The 24587-nt window shown below is 42.6% G+C and overlaps 1 protein-coding gene across 2 annotated transcripts in view; it reads right to left on the reverse strand.

The window, feature by feature from the left end:
- TJP2 (tight junction protein 2) overlaps window positions 1-20827 on the reverse strand; it is a 69170-nt gene extending 48343 nt beyond the window's left edge. The window contains exons 1-2 of one of the 2 annotated variants that reach the window (XM_075020973.1): window positions 20410-20827; window positions 7680-7800 (exon numbers count right to left, since the gene is read on the reverse strand). The gene's annotated coding sequence lies outside the window, so the exon portion shown is untranslated. Of the gene's footprint in view, window positions 1-1332; window positions 1408-7679; window positions 7801-20409 lie in introns of those variants that run through there. The other variant, XM_075020974.1, reaches the window with a different exon arrangement.
- Between the last annotated feature and the right edge of the window lie 3760 nt (window positions 20828-24587).

Consider the following 24587-nt stretch of genomic DNA (forward strand, 5'->3'; position numbering starts at 1 on the left):
GGGAGGCAAAGAAACATTTTCATTGTCCCTGGGAAGAAAAGAATTGTTATTCTCCATTTACAAAAATATTTCTTGTATTCTTGCCCTTGGCAGCGGCCAGTAGCTGACGCCTGCCACAGGGCAAACGGGAGAGATGGGCCCTGTGGTCCGAGCCCGGGCAGCGTTTCCGACGCGAGGCTTTCGGACAGCATCCACAGCCCCGTTTTGTCACACCGGTCGTTTCTACCTTTTCTGTTTGTGTGTTTTCAGGAGGATGCGGATTTCAAAGCCCCCACACACCCGATGGCTTCCCCAAGCCCGCAGCCTCGGCTGGGTTTCCTTCCCACCACCTAACAGCCCTTCCGCGTCAGTCTCAAAGTCAACACTACTGCTGTCAGTTCAGATGCTGAATTGCTTGGTTTTGAGGCTGTAATTACAGATTTTAAAAAAGCATGTTCCTGAGGTGAAAGTATTCTCAAGAGCTTGCAGAAATGACTAGTCACTAAAAGCACTAAGTAGAAGACTGGCAGAAGTTCAACCACACTTGCATTCAGAAATAAAGATTTCTTTCCCAGTGCTACTGTCTTCCTGGAGTTATATTATTTTGGGTCGATGAGTCAATACTTGAATCAACTCTTGGAAGGGAGAAATCAAGAATGAGGACAAACTGTAAGGCAAGAGCTTTCGTAAGCCAACGCTTTAAAAAAAGAATGCAAACAGCCTGTTACTTTGTGTGGCCTACCCTCAGATTTGGAGGCAAAAAGGCAGAAAATGCCAGAGCATTCATCTGGTCCCTCCTCTCAGTTTTACGAGTGAGTGATAATATTCAACTTTTGTTGCAACAGTAGCAGTCCAGTCAAAGTCAAGACCACTTGGAAAAATTAAGCAGGGGGGGCCAGGGTCCTCCCACACATGGCATTCTGTGATAGCTTCGGGCATCAAGAGTTTCTCCAGGAGACACAACAGGGCAAGGCAAAACAGCGGCCACTCTCTGCACCACTCAGCACTTCTGTGCATCTTGGCAATCTAGAGGCAACTTTCCAAAGAGCTAGCACCAGCTGGCGATATCAGCATAGGATGTTACGCCATGGCATCAGCAGAGAACGCCACTGTCCAATACTTACCTCCTTGAAATGAAAAGACACAATGAAAACAACAAGCTGGTTTTCACTTTGATAGGATATGGTAGGATTTTGCTGCAGATGACTATGTAGTTTTAGATGAAAGATCAATTTTTGCTTTTAGCTGTATGGCAGTATACTTTTTCAAAGAGTGCAGTTGTCAGACGTAAGGTGGGGCAGGGAAAGGAGAAGCCGCTAGATCCCTGTGACTGCAGTCTCTTAACACACGTACCAAGTTCGTGGCGGCACGAAGCAGCGCACCAGCCTCCTGCAGCTGCCTCCCTCCACACAGGCTCTGGCAGAAGATGAAGAGCTAGGACTCGGTTCCCCCACTAGACGCAGCCTGTTGGGGAGTACAGGTAGTGCCAGTCAGAGCAAAGCAAGGGTCTGTCTATCCTGTCCAAGGAGGATTACTTCTTGTTCCAGACAAAAGCTGTGGCTTGGCCTAAAGCCTCCTTTTGGCATGTTCTGAGACTTTATGAAAGCCATGCAGTGTTACCACTAATACTGGGGTTATCAGGCTATACTTCCATGAGCTGTAGGGCAGCAACCAAAGGTTAACACACTTCACTAGCCTGAGGTCAGTGCAACACAGACACGGGAACTGACCAGTTATGCAAGCAAAATAGGCTGGTTTTCAATCCCTTACCACAAATCATCACCCGGGAAGGGCCTATCAGTTTGTCTCCGTTCAGTTTCCTGCAGTAACAGATGGGAAACAACCCATGTGGGCTTATCAAAATATTTCCCATGTTTGTCCACAAAATTTCCCACTTGTAAGAGTACAGAGGACACATATCTTTTTCCTGCTTTCTTCTTTCTTTTCTCAAACCAAACAGCTACTCTGCCACAATGGGCAGATAAATCATCCCATACCAGCCTGCAAATGTGAGCAGTAATTGACCTCTAGCACTCATGCTCACACAAGAGCTTGGCGAAGTGCCCAGAAGCCCATACCGATGGCATGGATTGATGTAACTATCAACATAAACACAATTTATGAGTTACTTATTCTGCAATTCAACCACAGAGAACAGACTTTCAGGCCTTCCTACGTACTTTCTGCCCTTTGACAGAGCTATACTCCCGAGACGGATAAGCAGGTAGGCCTTATGAGGGGAGGATGATGCCACCTAGACCAAAAATGGATGGATACAGAACAGCAGTGTAACCAGTGACAAGAGCTGCAGGAACTCCTCCAGCACCACAAGTTCCTGCCTCCCGTGGCAGGAAAAGGGAGAGCAGATACTAAAAGCACCCAATTCACCAAACAGCTATTCCATGGGAGCATCACCAGGCTCTTCCCTTGTAAGCCAAAGGAAAACAAAACCCCAAACCGCAGGTCAAAGCAGCACACCTTTAAGTGTATAATTAGATACAACTTCTCCTCCTGACTCAGCTTCTCTTAAACGCCACAAGACTCTGCATTGTGGATCATGAATGATTACACAGGATACCTACAAACTAGCCAAAACTGACCTGGGACAGCAGCGCAAGCAGAAGATGGGCAGGAGACCCAGCAAAATGGTCTGTTCTGCCTATGCAGGTCTCTACGCACTTCAGAGAGTTTGGAGGCATGGCTGCATGCACTTTTCACTCATTGCCTCCTTTGAAATGGGAGGTGCAGGTGCAGTTGTAGTCAGTCCTGGAAGGGATACTGCATAATGAAGAGTAAAGGCTGGGTACCAACACCATGTCAAAATTAGACAAATTGGGCTATAAATGTGCAGCTCTGTCCTCTGCAGTGTTTAGGACCACCTATTCTGCATGTGCAATAACCGTACAAAGCAGTTGCATGTGCAGGGGATTTAATTAAAAGTTATGTAGGTGTGGAGAGATTTTAAAATTAACTTCTGTGGAAAGATTAATTGGTATTAACTCTATGAGAAACATGCAAATAAGTTCTAGTGACCACATTTCCCATTGAGATTTTCAGTTTAAGTAATTAAGGCAGACATTGTTTGCCTACAATCAGATTGAATCTACAGTCTGTGTAGCCCTAATTTAGGGAGATCACTTTCTGTAGCTTGAGTCATGCAAAACCTAGGATGTATTCCATAAATTATCTAATGCTACTGTGAATGAAGCAGTTGTGGTGCTTCCAGCATCAGCAGAGGGAACATCCATTTAACATTACACTACAGGATGCAAATTTGAAACAAGCAGCTGCCTCTCACAGTTACTCCTGCCAACCAAGTAAGGCTATTCAGCAACTTGCCTGCGGCAATCAAGATCGGTTACCGTGCTGTGAGGTTCTCTCCCCATCCTCCCCACCATTGAGCCTTTTAACTGGCCCCTCTGACAATCAGTTCTTTTTCTGTTTTTCAAATGTTAAAGTTCAACACTTAGTAGTGCTGCCAGGCAGCATGGCAAACAGGCAACCTCCTTAAAGGACTGGGAATTAATTTCAGCAAGTGATATTGGGAATGTAGGCTGCTAGTCCGGTTGTTGAACTGCCTGAACAGATATGTCAGTTTTGCTTTTGTTTTTAAGCAAGTGTTCATGATCCTCTGATGAAAGGCACTGTAGAAGTTTCTAAAAATACCGTGTTGCCAAACAGCCTTTCCCCCTTCCCTTACAGGCAATCTCTTCAGACTGCTTTTTGTCATCAGCCTGCAAAATCACACAAATTAATCAGCCCAGTCCTACTTAAACGATTCATAAATCCAATTACATCCACCTCTTTATATAGTAAGCTGGGCCCTAACAGATTCAACCTTCAGGATTAGAGGATGTGTAGGTAGCTGACCTCTGACTCTCAAACTGCTCAGGAGCTACATAGGATTCAGACATGCAGCTCTACACTGGGGTTAAGTCACGTGTGGCACAGTAATCTCAACCTCTGTTTTGGGGGGACTGGAGAAGAGAAGCCATGAACACTATCTTGGCACTTGTTACCATGTGTAGAAGTGAATCTAATGGAGGGCCACACAGGTGGTGGAGGCTGAAGCACTGGCCCTGCAAGAGGAGGCTGTGGCAGCTGGGCTTGTTCAGCCTCAAGGAAGGATGGCTTTGGGACACCTAACAGCAGCCCACTCATGCTGACAGGAGGATATTGAGGAGGTACAGCCAGGTTCTCAACAGTGGTGCATGGTAGGAGGATAGGAGAGGATGGGAAATAGTTCAAACAAGAGAGGTTCAGATGGGTATAAAGAGAAAATTTTTTCCCCATGAGGGCAGCCAAGCCATGGATCCAGGGCACAGAGAGGCTGTACCGTCTCCATCCTTGGAGATTTTCAAACACCAACTGGGTAAAGCCCCAGGCAACCTGTTCTAATCTCACAGCTGACCCTGTTTTGGGCAAAAAGTTGGACTAGAAACCTCCTGAGGTCCCCTTCCACCTGAATTAGCCTATCAATCCTGGGTTACTGCATGATTCAAGTGCCAGCTTAAAGCAGAGTGACAAGTTCATTACCCTGCCCCTTGTCTCCACTTCCAAAGTACAGCTTGTTATTATGGAGCATAAAGGTTTTGGCATGCAGCTTGCACAGTCCGGTACATTGGTCGTCTCTGGTCTAGTGTAAGGATGCAGAGCTGTACACACTTTCCAGTTTTCAAAGCAGCAATTCTAAGGCTTCTATTTTAGAAAGCACAGATGTCCCTAGAAGAAACACAAAGCCCAACATAAACAGGATCCCACACTTCATACATACTTTTTCTGGGGTAATCAACAGTGCAAAATCCTCTGTGGCTTACGTGGCCACCTATTTTGATGTTCTCATGGTAAGGATTTTTTAAATTTTTTTTAAGACCTAGACATACAGATTTAGCTAGACACTTCAACAAAATTTAAAAAATGTAGGTAATGATTTAGAACAAGAAGCAGTGCTGTTCTAAGCCAATTATAAACTCAATTTCATGTTTACAAAAAGTTACTGTGACACACACTGTTATATGCTGAACAACTAGGAACAGCACTAGAGATATTAACAATATGAAATATGGTAATATAGTATATTTTTCTCAACAGTTTTGAAATATTAGTCATCAGTTCTACTGGATCTCACATATCACGGGTTTATTCTGCTAAAAAACAGCAGAAGACTGCTTGTTTGTTGCTACATCTTTGCAAAGAATATATGAATTAGAAAATATAGATGTATAGCGTGTTTCAAAGGATAGATAAAAACCAGCATGAGAATATGCAGAGGTGTTTGATAATAGTCAATAAAAAATGATAGTGGGGAGAATGAAGAAACACAGTTTATTTATTCTAAACATATTTTCATCTGTGCAATGTTTTAAACTGTACTGCAGTGTCTTGAAAATTACATTGGCAAGTAAGGCAAGCAAATGAAATAGTGTGACCTATTGCTAGAGAGTGAAACAGGGACTTAACAGTGACTCTACCTGAACAACTCCCCCCCCCGCCCCCGCCATGGACTATGCAAATTGAAGCAACTTTCTTTGGCGTAAGCACTCTGACCTCTATTAATTTAAGAGGCTACAAAAGCTAGTACTGCTACTCTAAAGAATGAAAGAACAAAGTAGCTTAAACAGATCCAAACCACACAAGCGCATACTGTTTTCCTCCTCAAACACCATACAACAGTGCATATCAACACTTAAAAGGAAATCTCCTTCCCACCCCCAACTTGTTCATTTTAAACAGAAGGCACCACATAGAGCACATTCTATTTGAACATTCATTTTGCTTACATCTCATTTCCCTCCTCTCTTCTTCATGCTTCTTGACTACTCCTTGCAAGGCTGTGAAACAATCCTCTGCTTTTAGCATTTTATCTGCCTTCCCTCACTAGAAGTCAAGCCCTACATCAAAAGCTTTACCATGGTAATCAACTATTATAGCTCAAATTAATTAAGACAACACAGCAAAGAAAACAAAGATGCCATTCTCATGGAGATCATTATACTTATTAAGAACAAGCAAAAGAATATGCAGAATGCACAAGACATAACATACACAAAACTTTGTTAATTTTTTTCTGATGAAGAGGTTAATTTAAAAAACAAAGCTCCAGACGGCAGTTCTTCTGCCAAGTTAGTCCTTTAGAGCACTAAAACTATGCTTCAAAGCTCTGCCTCTCCCCATTCTATTTATACTGGCAAACCTCCTGCTGACAAGCTCATTAAGAAACAAAGCAGTTCTGCAGCCCTATTCAGCAACAGCAAGGTCCCAGCTAGGGTACCACACTCACTTTTGGGTGCTGTTTTTCAGGAAGGACCAAAAATGAGCTCGTGGGAGTCCAAGGGAGAACAGTGAGAACAATCTTCAGGGAGAAAGCAGATCGACACAGCCACCCCAATCTTCAGGGAGAAAGCAGATCGACACAGCCACCCCACTCATTCACTTGCCAGTTCCACAATGCTAGGAGCCCACAGGCAAGGTGGCTGGATGCAGCTTCTGAGGCAACTTTCTCTAGCGGATATGTGGTTCCGGAGTTTCTTCTGCTAAAATTTGGGCTTGCAAGTATCCACTTTCCCTGGTGCAAGCTTTGCACACCATACCATATCCCTGAAAGTTTTTTATTTTGAGGAAAATGCTAGAGTCTGCTGGAGACCTCAACTGGGACATTCCCGTCTAGCTATGCTTCACCGATATCCTCATATCATATTTTCCCCCACACAGTCCCCTAAGCAAACAGGGCTTGCTTGTTTGTTATTTTATATAATATCAACCTTTACTTTTTTTTTTTCCCTTTTCTATCATGTCTTTAAAGTCTTATTAACCAGCACCCTCTCCCCCGCACTCCCAGAACATTAAACTAACGGATGAGTAGCTTTGGTTAAGTATATCACAAATTAGAAAGACAGGACAACTGATATCCACATTTCCAAGTAAGTTACTAAAGCAGCAATAGCTATTCATCTCTCAAGAATGAAAGATAAGACAATTACAATTTTGCAACACACCAGCGTAAAAACATTCTGCTCTCTTAAAACTGTAATCTGTTAATGACTTACAAAAGCAAGCCAAGCATGTTTCAGCAACACATAAAACTAAGGACGCATTTTATATTCTTTCTGGAAGCACTTGAGAAAAGGTTTCAAAAGCAAGGTTAAGATGCCAAAAGGATTATATTTACCTTAATGATGTACTATAAGAAAATATGCAGCAAAACAACTCTCCCTGTGTGAGGCTATTCTGTTTCCCAGGACTCTACTGAGTCACTAAGCAATTCCCATTAATGCTACCCTCTGTGCTTAAAAATTTATTTATCCCCAAATCTATGCTAAATATTTATATTTGCTGAAGACATCACCATAGATTATATCCATTCTTTAGCAGTGTTTAGCTAGGAGATGGACTAGTACAGGCCTGTGCATTATTATTTGCATAACTTTAGCAGACTATTCAGCTCATTGCAGAAGCCTCTCCTCTTCCGGAGGCCTACTGTACATCACCAAGCTTTCAGCAAATGTGCACGTGCTCATTCTAAGTTGCTCTGCGAATTCAAAAGAACTGGTTCCGATTTCAACTTATTACTCTATTAATGTACCATTTCTTAAAACTTTTAAAAAACATAGCTAAAAGAATGAATATTATAGCTAGCACATGACAAGAACCCACCATTTTAAACTAATGGTCAGTTCTAACTGATGCAACTTGACAGGTACCTTGTGAGGAATGATGATTTTTGGGTGTCTCTGTCTACTTGCTGTGAGATGCTTTGGGCTTGATGTACAGCTGTGCTCCCAGTCCCACTCGCAAGGAGATGGCAGTGCAGTAGTTTGCTCCCTGAAAAACAAAGTGTCATTTAAGTCATGTATATCACAGAAGAGTGACTGTGAAGCTTGTGACACTGAAGTCCTAGAGATAAAGAAGACATAAAATATATTTCCCTGGTTAGGTTGGCATGCTTTAGCTTCCCTAGCAATCAAATGGAAACAGTGCTTGAATAAAGGAGATACTTGGTAATGTTTACACTTGCAGCAACACTGCAAACTTCAGTTCAAGCACTGTCCCTCATCAGGCATCCACACAAGCCTGAACACAAAGCGACAATGCATTTTTGCAAATTAAATAGGGTATAGACAGGAAGCATGCTTATATTCCCTTTGTTGCACTGGTCCTCCCCACAAGGTATTTGGGCTTTTTGGTTTAATTTAGTCTTAGTCTGATAGATTAGCTTGCACAAGATTGTACAAAGTTAAGCTAGTGAGAGCACTGTACCTTGAGCATAACCTCAGCAAGAACAATCAGATACACGTGCTCCAGTGATGTCAGTTGGTAACTTAACAACTCCAGTTGCCAAATGATAGAAAAGAAACAATTCCCAATGTCATTTTCTACTACTTCCCCTGCTCAACAGGCCTCAGCTACCCCTCTTCTGCACAAGCAGTATGTTAGCTTCCATTCAGCATCCCTGTTAGAAGGCTCCTCCTCTCCCCCACCCCTTGATTATCCTGTGTAGGAAAATGGAAAATGAATGGCTTAACTAAGATGAAAGAGGAACTTTTGACAGAAATAGAAACAGAAGCCAGTGGTTAGGGTTTGTTGGTTGGGTTTTGTTTTTAAAAGAAAACCAACACACATCTTGATCATCTTAATTCCTCTTAAAGAACATCCCTCTGAAGTGTTCCATCTTCAAAGAAGGATATAGCCAGACTTCCCTAGAAGAGTATCTTATCCATACTTGTAACAGGTTTGGGTTTGGTTTGTTGTTTGTTGTTTTTTTTTTTTTTCCCTCTCCAACGTATATGGCATTTTTTTTATTCTGGTTAGTACTTCGTTAGCCATTGCTAGGTAGCAGGAGAGCCATAAGAAAGAGATACTGAAAGAATTCTGCAGAATTCCCCCAATTATCTACAAGCCTATCCCACATTTTATTGATGTGTCTTGTATGTGGCACCCACTTTTTCCTGACCACAATCATTATGATGTCCCAGGTTCAAAAAGCAAACTTAAAACTTCTAAGATATTTAAAAAATGCATTTGGTCTCAGATTATCTTCTTAAAAACTTCAAAAATGCAAGCACCTGCCAGACATCACATTATCAAACTAGAAGGTCCTTTTCCCTCTCTGCTCATTCTTCCAGCAAAATAGCATCTTTCTAAAAGTAATAAATTTCTGTTTTAAATCAAGGCATGATTTTGGAAGTCACAGAACAAAAGGATGCTTAGTATGAGTTTCTGTGATCACCAAAGAGCAGCAAGAGCTATGCTGTGCTTTATGAACGAGTATCAGCTTTATTGTTCCAGGCTGTGCACAGAATACTATTCTGGAAGCTGCAGGAAAGTTACACAAGTGAGCTAAACCCAAACTACCACTGCTGTCATCATTTTGCCTCTGTGTGAATATGCCAAAAGTTATAAAAATCAATCTATCACTGAAAACACATCACTATTCTGAGCAAAAATGGAGACAGAAAAAACTTACTTTATAATACCTTTGATATGGAAATGTAAATGAAAGCCTTAGCAAAATAAAGCATTTGCCTTTCCCGATTTCTTTTGTACCTTAGTCTAGGTTCTTAATCATGATTTTCACAACCTTCAAGTGATGGCACTGGAACTGGCATCACACCCTAATGCTATTTTTTATTTTAGGAGATGGTTAAGAGAAATAAAGGAAGTATTTGAGATAAGCATGCATCTGAATTTGTGCAGTGAGATGACGACAGTTGAGGACTTCTATATCCTATATTCTGTATCAGGTTTTGGAAACTGTCTCATGTTTTTTTGGTTGTTGTTCCCCCCCCCCCCCCCCCTTTTTAAAACACCTTTTTTATATGGGTGTGACAGGGTACCTCTAGAAGTTGAGTGATAAACTGAAGTTAACGAAGTGAATCACTAATTTGCTTATTCCAGTTGTACAGAATAAGCAGTCTGCAGCTACAAAAAGAACAGCGCTTTTTTCTTCAACACAGTTTACTTTGCCACGATTGCTGGATACCAACCTTTAGTTCCCTGAAAGTTTTAATGAAAACATAAAAGGGATCCCTATTACAGTCCAATGACAACAGCTTTTCTGCTTTTGTGAAACTGTTGGAATGGCAAATCCAAACATAATCCAAATACATCTTAACCAGTTTGGAATTCCAAGTGTGTACAACAATCACAATAACTAAACCTCTCCCTGAAAGGAGGGAGATGCCTGATGAAGAATGCTGGAAATAAAAACAAGTATTAACAGCGTAGTGTCTTTTGCACTTCGGTACTGACCAACACTAAGCAGAGTAGATGAAAGCCCAGCAGTCCCAGTTACAAACCAAAAAATAATGGATACTATAGTTCACAAGTTTCATTTTTAGATAGCTTTTTTCATGCTGTGACTCTGGTGAAACAAACCTACTTGAAAAAAAGAGGAATTCTGCAAGAATGTACAGTTCTTTTCGAAGGCAGCTCCTCAAAGTATCAAGAGCAATCACTTAACCAACGTGTAAAGAGTGGCTGCAAAATTCAAAGAGATTGGCATGTAGATAACTTAGATGAAACAATCAAAGGAAGTCACAGTCTAGGACACTCCACTGTCCTGCGTCCAAATACGTTGTACTAAGAACCCCTTCTAATGGGCAGATTTTTAACAAAAAGTCCTACAAGCACTCATTAACACAATACCAGAAACTTAGGACCAACTTGAAGAATACTTGTGTTGATAAGAGGCTGGAAACTGTTGGCATCAGCATATTTTCTAGAGTAGTTTTTGTGGTTCTGGTGATACAACTGAAAAAAAAATAATCATATGGTGCACTGTATTTTAATTGCTTTTACTGTTGCCACCCCCATTAGAGGAAGTGCTCTTGTGGAAAAGTTACATGATAAATCTGAGTTCAGTTACGGTCAAACAGTCACAGTTTTACTCCAAGGTTTTCTTTGAAGTCTTGCTTACGCAAAGCTATTCCAAACCAGTAGAAACATATTATTTGCTCTTGAACAAAAGCCTCTCACATTTTGCACTCCTCTGCTACTTCTGAAACAAGGTGACAGCATTCTAATGTATAACAAAAATACAAAAGACTAGAAGGGCTGTGAAGACACCCATACATTGATGCTACTCATACAGGGGCAGGTGGGAGACAAGAGCAATCTCTTTTAACATACACTGTCAGTTTCTGAGGGAAACAGTTACGAACAGAAAGAATTTTCCAAAGCCTAATACTCAAGTTGTGTGGTACAAGACAGCACACTGGATTGTTTTTAACAAAACCAGAATGTCCAGTATTTCATATTTTGAACATGAATAGCCTTAATTGACTTCTCTTTTAAAAACTGAAACTTTCCTTTAGGGAAATGGTATTCCTAAATATGACGAACTACTGCTTTCTAGCAGAGAAGGAAAAGTGCGTACACAGAGAAAAGTGTTTTTCTTTTCCACTTTTAGAAGCTGCTAGTTCTCTCATGGATAAAATTTAATATGTGTATTTTTAAATGGGGGGAGAGGGAATGCACACATACACACATCAGGTTAGTAGTAAGCAATAAACACAAAACACTGTCTCATTTTTACTCTGATGAGTATACACCTGTTTATCCTTTCTCTTCATCAGCAAACTGCTGATTTAGAAATAACACCTTCTCCTACTTATTATACCAGCCAAAGACGAGAAGCACACATAAGTCTCTAATGAAACCACAAAGTTTAACCACAACTGCAGAAGATACACCAACTGAAGGTACAAAAAAAAGATTACCTGTTTTATGAATGACTCTCCTCTTTCCTGATAACAAGTTTTAAAAATGCATGATTCAAGGTGAGCACACGTTTTCCCATAGTTACTCACTGGTTGCTTTTTAACACTTACCCAGGATGTTGCCACAGATTTGCATGTCTACCCTCAGGAAGCAGCTCCCTCTTGTTAAGGGGAGTAATGCCTATTGCTGCTTCTAAGATAGTTATATATTTCTTGTACCGCATCCTGCCTCTCTCAAGAGTTCCACCACGCTAAGTTATCATCCAAATGCAGATGCTGCAACTGAAGTCATGCCTCTTCGCTTATCTGAACTGCTGGTTTTTAAAACATGCTGCAAGTTCGAAGCATAAAAATAATGTTTTTTCCCCTCTCCCAGGCTTGGAGAGTTAGCAGGAGAGAGAAACCAAAGAAAAACACCTACCAGATTCCCCTGAAACGTCATTGTTACATAATTTGATCTTTGAATAAGACACTAATGAAAATGATTGAAGAGACAATCACGGTTCTAAGCCTTGCCGGATAATGCACACTCTCCAATTGACTAATCCTTTGCTAAATCTCTGCTGCCTATAATCTTTCAAGTACTAATGGAGCACTAGGTAACTCCTCTGTCAAATCCATCCAGGGAATAATAGAGATCTGCACAGAAAACTTGAGACTGTTTTAGAAACTGTGATAGACAAAAATAGCTTTTGTTTCAACTTTTCTCCTCAGCACCAGAAAGCTCTGTACACTGGAAGTGTTACAAGGGATTTATCTGATCTGTTCAGAAAAGGCATGGAGAAACATTTCCTTACGTGGCTTGTTCAGAATTAAGAAAACTAGAGACTCCCATTATGATACTCACTAGTCATTCAAATGTGCCTCACACAATGCCAGAAGCCACTTTCCATGTCAAATTGTTCTAGCCATGAGGTAAGTAACTGTACGTGCCAAAGACCGCAGGTACTAACTACAAAGGTGGAGACAGATGCACATGCTGAAGTAACAGTGATATTTTTGAAACGTTGCAGTACTGTCAAACTGCAGTATTAAAAGAGATATACTTAATAGCAAAAAGACTAACAAAGGAAATGTTGTTGTAATGCTACTTAGATACTAAAATAGTAAGATATGAATGTTTTATATATAATTACATATATAAATATTATGTATTTATGCAGTAATATAGATAAAATGTAAAAAGAACAGATGGGAAAGGAAGACTTAAGACTTCAGCCACAACTCCCTCTGTAAACTGCACATTTTAGTTAATCCCAACTATTATTAGGCATGTCTATATTTCTGTTGGGGTGACTTTGTATTGCATGCTACTTATTTAGAAACTGCTAAGATGAAAACCACTAGTCTTCATTACTGGTGCTGTAAAATATTCAGCTCTTAACAAGATTTGTATAACCATTGCCAGGTCCCATATTACTTACAATCCTGTGTTACCTGGTTTTGGCGTTTAATATCCAGTCACATTTGTTTATTAACACATGCACACACTAAACTATCTCAAGTTACTACTAAATAGTAACCCATGGGACTGATCTTAGAAGAGCAAAATAAAATCAAGTATCTTTTAGATTCAGGGAGTACCACTGCAAACAACTGTCAGAAGAAAAAAATTAGTTTTCACCTACCTAGTTGCATGCTGATATGTAAGGAATATGCAGTCTGAAAATTTCTGATGTGTTAAGAAAATTAATTAATATATTAAAACCACAGAAATTAAATTAAGCAAAGAATTACTATTCCAGGTCCAAAAAACCACTTAACTACAACTTCAACCATCTGTATACAAAGTACTAAGAAGCTTATGAAAGCGAAGTACTACTAGATGTCTGCAAGCACAGCTAACATCATTAAGCCTGCATGCATCCTGACTTCTGATAGCATTGGCAGCTCTATTGCAAAGGCAGTACTGACTAGGAAAAGACAAGAAGTGGGCAGGTTTTTTTGAGTATTCCATATTTTTTTTTAAGAACCTCCTGACTGTAGTAGTCCATGACAATATTCAATTTTACTTAAATGCAGAAACATTTTGATAAAATCCAGTTTTCCCTCAAAGTCAGTTTTGTTAGCAACATCAGTATTACCACAGTTTCTCCTGTGAAGTTTTGGTACTTCTTTCTGTCCCCCTTAACACTTTTTTAACCCTAAATTTTCCCCTTATAGATCTAAGAAACAGTTCTTACAAAAACTTCCCCAAAGTACTTTTCAAAGCCAGAGTCCTATGCAAAGTCTAAAAAGCATTTAGTACAGCTCTGATCCATCTTTTGTCTGGGCAAAGCCAGCTAATTCTGACTAGAATAGGTGTCCCACAACTAGCCTTGTACGAAGAGAAGCCATGCTCACACAATAAGCACAAGTAACTCCCAAGTACTGCTTCTGGCTAAATGGTTCATGAAATCTCCAGGTATCTAAAGGGAGTAAGACTGCCTCACAGTTTATCAGCTTCCTTCAACTTTATTTGAAAACAGAAACTCAAAGCTGCTAGTACATCCATTGTTAGCAAAGGATGGCTTTTGCAGAGGAAACAAAAGGTCTAAAACATACCTTTATCCATTGTTTCCTGTTGGGGAGTTATCATCCACTCCCCTTGTTCTGGCTTTGTATTTTTTCAGGAAGAACGAACACCAAGTTTTACTGGAAAGAACACAGTGCAATTTTCCTAACTGGGAACACACAAGTGAACAAACATAATCTAAGAATTAAGCTGTTAAGAAAAATACTTGTATCAACTTCAGGAACTCATGTCTCTCAGCCAAATCCAAAAAGATAACAGTAAGAAACCTCCTCACAGTTCAGCTAAAAATATTTCTTTCCTTATTCACTATATTTTCATTCTCTGCTAACCTTCTTCCTATGGGTGTCTCACATTAATTATTAATCACTTTACAAAACAAAGAAAATCCAGTCACACGTATTTTTATCAAACTGATACAGTGCATTGTGGCAACATATCCAAAGGCTTGGAGCATTTGTTATAGCCTTACCAAGCTACACTGGCTATAGGGAAAGAGGACTCCATGAAAACGGTTAGCTTTCTTTATCTGTTACAAAGTTCCCTATTCTCTTCTGTGCTTCCTTAGCTGAAACAAGAAAAAAAAACCCACCAACAATTCAGTCTTGGGGCAGCGATTTCAATCTGGCTGAAATTCTCCAGATGACTTTTGCAAAGGCAGTTCTGAAGTTTGCTTATTTTCATTCACACTGTAAAAACTGCAGACTCGATTGCAGTGGATGGTTTGGAAAGTAAGACGTATTTCTGGGAATGGAAGAAGAATGACAGAAGCTCTTTTCTGCATTAAAGAAACATTTATGAGACCAAAGCCAAAGCTTCCTTTTGCTCTAATCCTTGACAGATGAAAACAGTCATACTCCTTTAATTAGATGTAGAGCATACTTCATATAAACTGATGACACAAGCATGATCACATCTTCTGTCGCTTCAGACCCAACTACAAAGGAGACAACCATTGCCCAACGTAGCCACAAATTACTTTCATCTTTGGAAAGAGACAAAATCCTTTTCTTTCTTGCCTCTTAACAAAAATCTCTGTAAGAACTACAGACCAAAGAATTCTCTTACTTCTGAAGAAAGCAAAGAAACAAAGGTCTTTTCCTACATGCTTTTTCTCCAGTGAAAAGAATAACTATGTAACTTCCAGAACACACATGTGTTTTGTTTCAGCCATATAGCTAAGAAATAGCTTGAAAAACAATCAATGCATATGTAAAGCTTGATCTGTTGAAACAATCTTGAGGCAAAGGGGCATGAAGGTTCAGATTGGGGGTGGGAATGGTTTCATGGAAAGAAGAGGAGGACCTGGAAACTTCTTTCACATGGCTTCATGGATTGCAGTTGCTTCTGGCCCCTCTCTTAGAGACAGTCCCTTGCCTGAACAGTCCATATGGTCCTGGAGATTCTCAGAATCAGCTTATACAAAGTTGTGCTAAGGAGGCTAGAGACACCAGCAGTCAAATCTGCTGGCTATTAAGCAGAGCTAGATGATGAAGCAGATGTTAGAATAGAGAGAGCGAGCTGGACTACAGACAGCCTTGCTTGTTAACAGTGACGTGCAGGAGAGATTTACGGTTTTTCTCTAATGTTCCCCCCCCCCCCCAAAAAAAAAAACCACAACCAAACTAACGAGGCAAAGCAAATAAAAATAGCTTGAGCAAATATGTGAAACCTTGATTTAGATGAAGCCAAAAATTGTTGAGTTCAGGCTCAGTTTATCAATACAATGCAGGCTGATGTTAAAGAATTAGTTTGGTACAACAGAGTAATGACAACAAGAGACTTTTGGGAGAGGTATTATTAAGCCAATCTAAGGGAAAATCCAAAGTGGTCCAAAATATCTGAACTCATGCCTAGCTTAGTGAAAACATACCCACACTTAACTAGACATCCTAAATGTTACATTTCACATGTATATAGACCACATCAGAGATAATCTGCATACCATAAAAAGAAATTTCTTAAAAGCAGTTCTGGATTGCTAGTGCAAAACAGAAGCAAAGACAGCACCATGGAAAGGGAGCAGGCATTGGGAAAAATCAGAACAAAAGGGGATTTATATTTTTCATTGCACACTTCTTACTGGCACTCCTTTTGCATCATACAGTATTTTTGTCTGTCATTTTCACATTATACATGTGAAAATACAGCACTAATGAGTTTCACTTTCTTCCTAGATTAGGAACCATGGCTATCTGAGGTTCCAACACACAAATACACAATGACAATGCTGACCTAAATTTGGTAAGACTTGGGTAGCTTGTGTTTCCTTAAAAAAAAAAAAAAAAAAAAAAAAAAAAAAGGAGCCTGCAGCTGATGAATACACACCAGGGTTGATGCCATGCAAGATACCAGACCAGAGCTCCCACAGCTCACTCCGTCATTACTAGGCTTGGATCATAAACATCCTAAACATGTTCACAGCTGCAAGGGTCATCTAATGCTGGACAGAAAGGAGTTGCCACAGTCTGCATTCTCATCTGAAACAGAAATCTACAATATTCCCTAGCAACATGCACTTTGAAAAAGCAATCATCTGATTTAAAAGAAAACAAAAACCAACAGTAACAAACCAACTAAAACCCAACCCAAACATTAATAGTGTAAGTTGTGAAATGACCTAGAGTGGTCTTCACTGCTGCATGAAGCTGTTTAATGCCCATAGTGCAGTCAGTACCCATGTTAATTATGTAATATTTAAGTAAAAAATAACCTCAGCCCTCTACTGTTAAATGCAAGCTTTGTTTGCTTAAAAAAAAAAAATAAAATTGGGGGAAAAAAAATTACTTTCTGAAGTAGGTCTAGGATAACTCTAGTACTGGTAAAAGGCCATTAAAGGGCAACAGAAGGCTCCAAAGACTTTGGGGACAAGAAGTAAGCACGCTTTACAAGGGAGCAAATGTAAGGATCTAAACACAGTACTGCTCTTTCTGAGAAGGAGGATAAGTTCAGGTAATTGAGAATAGCACCCTGTGGTTGAACAGCTCTATTTTGACAAAAGCATCTGGGAGAGAAATCTGTGTAAAAACTAAACCCAAGTCCTTCTCTGGGGATTCCCAAATAACTTAGACTACTTGGTCACAGAACTGAACCCAAACCTTTAACTGTGAAAGACGACACGCACTGGTGTGCATATGTCAGCATGGCCATGCAAAACCAGTCATACCCACTTCGGTGCTGCAATCTTTGCAGGTAATTCACCATCTGCAAACATTCTTTACTATGGCAAGATCCATGTATTAGAAGACAGGCCTAAAAATTACATCCTATATCCTTATTGCCGTAAGTATTTGTTTTACAAATAGATTGTCTCATTTTTGAGTGGTCTTCTAAAGTCCACAAAAATTCACTGCAATTTGGGATTAAGATTCACAGGCCTTATGCAGCTGATGTCAAGGAACAATTGTCAGATTTAATAAGTTCATTTTTTCCCAGCAATGAGTATTGTCATACCTGTTTGAAAATAAACCAGACTTGAAAAATCTCTAACATCAACAAACTGTAGCTGTTACACCACATCAGTGCTTTCTTTCCCCTATTACTAGAATGACTGGTTCCAGGATTACTGCAATAGGATGAAACTGATGCAGCCAAGGCATGACAAAAGTTACACTGTCCTTGAGACTGTAAATACTGTTACTTCAGCAATTAAAAGAGAAGAGTTGTAACAGGAGACTCCCTTTACTCTACAAGGAAGTTCTGGAGACAGACAACATAGGTAAGTGTTAAAACACACACACAAATGTTATTATCTAAATTTGCTCTAAGTTAAATGCAGCTTTGAAGTAGTCCTGGAATATCAGGCCATTCCCCTGCTGAGGATTACTATGATCCAGGAACTTTCTGATGCTTTTAAGCATCTAGGTTTTATAAAGGTACAACACATCCCATTTTGTGAACCATGTCAGTGCCTGAACATTATTTTAATCACTAAGAAAGATTTCCTGGTTGTCCTTAGAAGACACTCAACCAGGAAAGGGGGGGATTAAGCAATCAAAAAAGTATCAGACACTTAATTACTTTGATGCTTCATTCTGAAGAGCTCTGTTGAGATTATAGTTCATGCAAAGTATTGGGATCATCCTAACCCCGCTACATAATTCCCAATACTCATCTTCAGTCTCACAAAACCCCAGTGTAGTGGCACTGAGCACAGCAGCAGCTACCGATATTGTCATACAGGGGAATGCAGAATGCAATTAAAGTTAGACGCAGTTTCTCCGATCCATTGTGACTTCCCTTTGCAAAGGGAAGAGGAGCCATTACCGCTATCTGAATGCAATGTTTAGGGCTTAAGAACATGTTTGCATGTAACAGTCTGGAAGCAGCTGTAACAGTAAACTTGCCTAAAAGTCAAATACATGCAGAAAGCTTCCCCAGAAGCCTGATGAAAGCCCTCATAGGCACTAAGTATAAATCTTACTGACCTTTAGGGCTTAAGAACATGTTTGCATATAACAGTCTGGAAGCAGCTGTAACAGTAAACTTGCCTAAAAGTCAAATACATGCAGAAAGCTTCCCCAGAAGCCTGATGAAAGCCCTCATAGGCACTAAGTATAAATCTTACTGACCATGTCTAAATGGCACACAAACACACTTACCACATGCAAAGCTTTTCAAAGTCTCTTCAAGCAGCCCGATGATCTATCAATGAATATCAGTTTACACAAGCAAACTTCCCATGCTTTCCAGTACCTGATCCTTGCCATGCAGATCTCAAGGATGCTGACAAGGGTCATTGCTTGCACGACCTTACAGATGGATACTTAGACTATGAATGCTTCAGAAACAAAAGAAGTGATTTCATCAGTCATAGCACATGTTTTTCTTTTTTCTCTCAACCACAGCTGAATCACAGTCCTAAACCTTTAAAATAAAAATTTGCTGAGCAAAAGAAAAGGTAAGTCATTTTAATTTGTTTCAAACCATCCCACCCTGATAATTACATCCAGAGGTTAAAACAAAGCAGACCTTTGGTGGCCTCTGCTGGAGCACAGCTGTGGGGCTGAGAGCTTTCAGATACCATCCTAGCTGTTGGATTCAACACCAGTTTATAAATCAAGACTAGGGAACAGATTATTCAGAGATTCTGGCTGTTTTAAGTGAGTAACTATTAGAAAGTAACATTGGAGGTGTGAAAGTTTTCAGGTAACCGTTCTGAAACAATCTGAACGACGACTCTGACACAAGTTATGTTCAGACAGCAGGTACTTTTTCATCTTGGGAAAATATGCAGGGGAAACAGGTTTCAAGTAGGGGGAAAGCAAGGGCAGAGTTGTCTAATAAAGCAAGTGCACGCCACTGCTACATCAACCTTGACACTCCACGATGCAAATCTAATGTACCTGGGCTCCAGCAGGCCAAACAAGGCCGATGCCAAGGCACTTTAACAGGGCAATCAAGCATTTGGTTCCTGGAACTGCCTGTTCCTTTGTTTTACAGTTCCCTGTTAACTTGAAACTTCCCCTGACCCAGTTAGCCAAAGCCCAAGGCACGGCTGGAATCCACTCGGGATGTGCCAACATAAAGATTTCAGGAATTCTGTGTGTAACAAAGGCAGCCCCAGCCCCCGCCGTCGGCGGTGTGCGCCCGGGGCCGGGGAGGGGGGGGGGAGATGGGGGGGGAGACGGACACACGACAGCGCCCCTCCTAAGGGGAAAAACCCGGGTAAACAAAACCCCTGATTCATCGGTGACATCTCTCCCACTTCCCACGTAGTATCGCACTCTCCCGGAAAGTACTTAGCACGGAAAAAGTCACCGAGAGCCGCTTAATCCCGTTAGGGAAAAGCCGATCCCCGACCCGAGCCCGGCTGCTCCCGCGCCCCAGGTGCGAGGCGGCGGGAGCGGGGCCGGGCCGGAGGTGGGGAGGGGGGCGGGGGGTGTCCCCCGCGGCGGGAGCGCAGGGCGCAGCCCCCGCCTCGGCTCCCGCGGACAAAGAAGGCAAAGTGCGCCCGAGGAACTGGGGCGGGGGAGAAAAACTCAAAGCACACAAAGGAGGGAGAGGGAGAAGGAGAAGTCGCGCAGCTTTTCCCCGCAGCGCGGCCCCCGGAGCGGGCGGTGGCGGTGCCGGACGGGGGGGGGACGAGGGGCGGCGGAGCGCCGCACCTGCCCGAGGAGAGGAGAGAGCGGAGAGGGGACCGGCGGGGCGGCGCGGAGCCGGGGGCGGCCCAGCCCAGCCGAGCCCCGCGGGGATACTCGCCTGCTCGCGGAGGTGGCGGCGGCGTCCGGCAGCGGAGGTCCCGGCAGGCGGCCCGGCGCTGGGACTGCGCGCCCTGCCCCGTCCTCAGCCCTGCCCCGCCGCCCCGGAGCGGGCTGCGACGACGACGACGACGACAGCGGCGGCGGCGCCGAGCCCGAGTTGCGGCCGCTCCCGCCGAGTCGGGCGATTTCCTGCGGGGCGCGGGCGGGGGCGGTGCGGCCGCGCTGGGGCGGGCTCCCGCCGCAGGTGCCGGCCTCGCCCCCAGGTGGGGAGATGGCGGAGGGGAGGGGAGGGGAGGGGAGACGAGAGGAGAGGAGGGGGGGCGGCGGCGGCCGGACGGGGCGGGGGGCGGTCGGCCTGCCCCCTCCGCAGGCGCGGCTCCACCTGCGGCCGCCGCCGCCACCCCCCCCCAGTTCGGGGGTGGCTTCGCCCGGCTGCCCGCGCTCACACGCAGTCACACTCGCTCGGCCGCTCTCTCTCACACACGCGGCGGCGGGCGGGGAACAGGAAATACCGGTTGCAGCCCGGTCCTCCGCGCCGCTGAGTCACCGCGGCGGGGCCGCCCCGGCCGCCTCGCCCCCCGGCTGTTCTCAGCCCGTCCCTTCTTCTGGGAGCGGGGGCCCGCCTCTGCCCCCTCCCGGCCTCCCTTCGCCGCCCGGAGCGCCGCCGCGGCGGGAAGGGGGGCGGAATGGCGACCTGCCGGCGGCCGCGGTAGCTCCCGCGGCCGGGGCCGGCCGCTGGCGGGCCGGGGCCGGGGCCGCGCAGCCCTTTCCCCGCTGCTGCTCCCGGGGTGCACTGTCACCCAGCCCGGCACCTGTGTGTTTTCCGTGTACATCATCGTTTTCTTAGGAACTTGGGATCATTGCCTATCTAAACTTTTCTCTGGAAGACCTCTGAAACAGCTTCTAAACCCACGGTGCAGTCTGCTGCACGTCTGCTTCTGCATCTGCCCCCCCCCCCCCTTGCCTTTTATCACAGAAGAACTACGGCCAACTTCCTTCTGCTTTACTGATGTGCCCTGGCAGCTCTGAGGAGCTGGGTGTTCACATCATCAGTCGTGGCTGAAACGCCCAGGATTAGCAGAAGGCAGAGCAGCTCCATTTCCAGGCCAGAACGCACAGCGTCATACCAATACTGACGCCGAAACCTTAACTTAGCAAAAGGGAACTGCGCTTAAGACTGGCATTCCACAGGTATCGGCTCTTCGTCATCACTCATGTCCTGCAGCTGAAATGAGAAAGGCAAGGCCAAACAGCCCCGACGGGATTCTTTGTATTTCTTCTGCATTGTAAAGCACTAAAGGTCACCCTCAAGAACTCCTTATCTGCTCTCCTGGGCGGTTAAACCCCGTGCAAGCCCCTCTAAAATGAAACAGTACACTTCACCCAGTATCAGGCCTGTGAAACAAAATCTGCTTACGGGTTTTCTTGTTTGTTGTTAGGTGCAGGTGAGAAAGGCAGATGATTTTTCAACAGGTGCTACATTTTCTAGATTACCACAGCATTCCTAATTCAGACTGGTTTCTTCCTTGTTAGGTGCAGATGATGTTCGTGCAGTATGCCTCATACAGAAATTAAGATAAAGAAGGCAAACTGTTCTTCATGGACTTTGGAAGGAGGCACTAAAAGAGCCTATTTTATTGACAGCAAATATGAAACTGCATTCAGACAACATATTGAAAAAGTCTGCTTGTAGCTATAGTTAATAATTAACATGCATGTGCATACAGTAGTCTTCAAGTGACCGTTGCAGTCTAAAAGCCCCAAACAGCAAAACCAAGGAAAAAAAAAAAAAGGACTAATTCAGTAATTGACATTTTCTGTCAGGTATAGACAGGCTCAGCGATCAGCACATAATACAATATTGCATGCAGGCACAATCAAGGCACGAGGAGTGGAAATTTAGTCTTACTTCCAGGTATGTGTCAGATCATTTGGTTTACACTGTGCTAGGAGTCCGTTTCCTTAATGAATGTTTAAAAACTTCATCTGTTACTTCTCTAAATGTTTTCCTTTTTCTGAGGCTACTTTTGTAATACTGGTCTTACGGTGCTTGGTCAGTAGTTCTCAAATGCTGTGAAAAGGAGTAATACTATTGACATATTTAATGTATACCTCATTTTTTTTAGTAGAACAGTAGAGAACACTGATGGCTAGCAGAAGAGCCTACATCTGGAAACTAACAATGCTTACAAAATTACTCATTGTAATACTGATCACTTAGCATAATTACCATGACACAACGATTTTTAAAACAATTCACCAAACTGGAGAGGGCAGCAACATTATACGGCTTGTTTGAAACATCTATTGTTTCCCATCTAAACTTGTCTGTCTTTCCGTGACCTGAACTCCCCCCCCCACCAAAAAGTTTGTAATTAATAACTGTTTAAAAAACTTTATTTGTTCCTCCATCTGTTTATTCTGCCCCCAGCGAAACAGCCTCTGCTGGCTATCTCCTTTGGTAGGGGCCATGAATCTTGTCTTTGTTCTACGACTGCCAACAGTACAATTTACATAAGAGACAATCCGGGACAGAGAGGTACATAACTCCCAACAACTTTTCCTGATCTTTAAATGGGAGTTTAAAAAAAAAATCTCAATAGCAAAATGGTCTGGAACGTGTTTGATTGGCTACAATTATAAACAGCGGTGTGCAGTCAATTTAAAATACCATCCCCTAAGGGGCCACAACATGATGCAGCTTGCCCCTAGTCTTTCCTTGCCCTGCCAATGACATCAGCCGTTGGGCAAAGTTAATCTCTTCCTGATAGCCTTCACTTCTGCCCCTCCCATGCTTCCTTTTCTATTTTGAATGCTCTTCCAGGTATTTTGGCAAGCCTCCGCCTTCCTTCCCAGGACTCCCACACATTCCAGAGCTGGTTAGCACAATCACAGAGTTCAACCATTAACCAGAAACTAGAAGTAACCAAACACAAACCTCCCTGTGAATTCCCCTTCATTTGGCTACCACCTCTTCAGGACAGGTCTTTATCCCATTTATTGAAGTTGCTTAAAGTCTTTAGGAATTTTAAGGAAACAAGACGGGATAATTTCATCACATGGAACAGTCTTGCAGGGAAAAGGTAATGTTTCCTAAAACTTATCACAGGTGGAAAGGAAAATGAACCAACAAACACCAGACAAGCATTTAGGTGCATTAACTCCTGTCAAGCAAATGTAGTATTTTGTGACCAATACAGACGGCGAGCAGTTGCTGTAAGCTTCACTACATGAATCAATGGAGACTTCCAAAGAACTCACTGGCACACAGGAGACAATGAACTTTAGCAAGGCTGGACATGCTAGGACATTCAGGCTGTAGGCCAGAAGCAGAAAAAAACAATCATGAAAAAGAGTGATTAGCTTTTGGTGAAAACTCTGAAATACGTAAAAAACCCCCAACGCACCCACTTTCTCTGCTGAGTCTGAGCATTCAGTACAGCTACAAATCCCAATACTTTTCTTTCAAAAGTACTCTGTATGTTTTCCTTCACTGAAGACAGAGCAACTGTCTTGTGGCAAAAATGCTGCCAGTAACGCAACAGCTCTTACCCATACTAACTGTCCACAGTGCATATCAAAGGATTTTCCTTCAGCTATTTCTTTTGGGAGGTAAAGCAAGAAATGATTGATGTGATGTAAGGTATGTAACCATAGAACTTACTCAAGTAAGTTACAGAAGTAAAAAAATAGTATGGAAGAGTTACTTGTCTTGGGGCAATATACAAAGTCTGACATTAGGATCAGAGCTTGTCCTGTGCCTCCACTGTACAAGCATGATGGCTGATGGGGTCCTTGCCCTTACTTACACTTTGATGCAAGTATTAGAGCAAAAAATGAGTCACATCCTATGATTCATTTTGTACACTGAGATAAAACTCATTCTAACTTGCTGACGCTATTTATCTTCACTGGTTAGATTAAATCCATTTGTTACTCAGATACCTAAAATCAGGAAACTGTTTGCATAAATAGCAGTAGCATTATGGGTGAAGGGCAAGGCATGTCAAATGTTAAAGTTGAAATGCTCTTACAAAACCCACCCTGAATGGCCAAATTTTGAACAGAATCTTTCCAGTCAGTGTTTTAAGAAACACAAAGAATTCCAAACAATACGCTTGTCTGCGGTCTTCAGCTTTATCATCATAGCCTGAAATCACACCTTTACATCATGAA

Source organism: Buteo buteo, chromosome Z (genome assembly GCF_964188355.1).
Source record: "Buteo buteo chromosome Z, bButBut1.hap1.1, whole genome shotgun sequence".
NCBI classification, from domain to species: domain Eukaryota; kingdom Metazoa; phylum Chordata; class Aves; order Accipitriformes; family Accipitridae; genus Buteo; species Buteo buteo.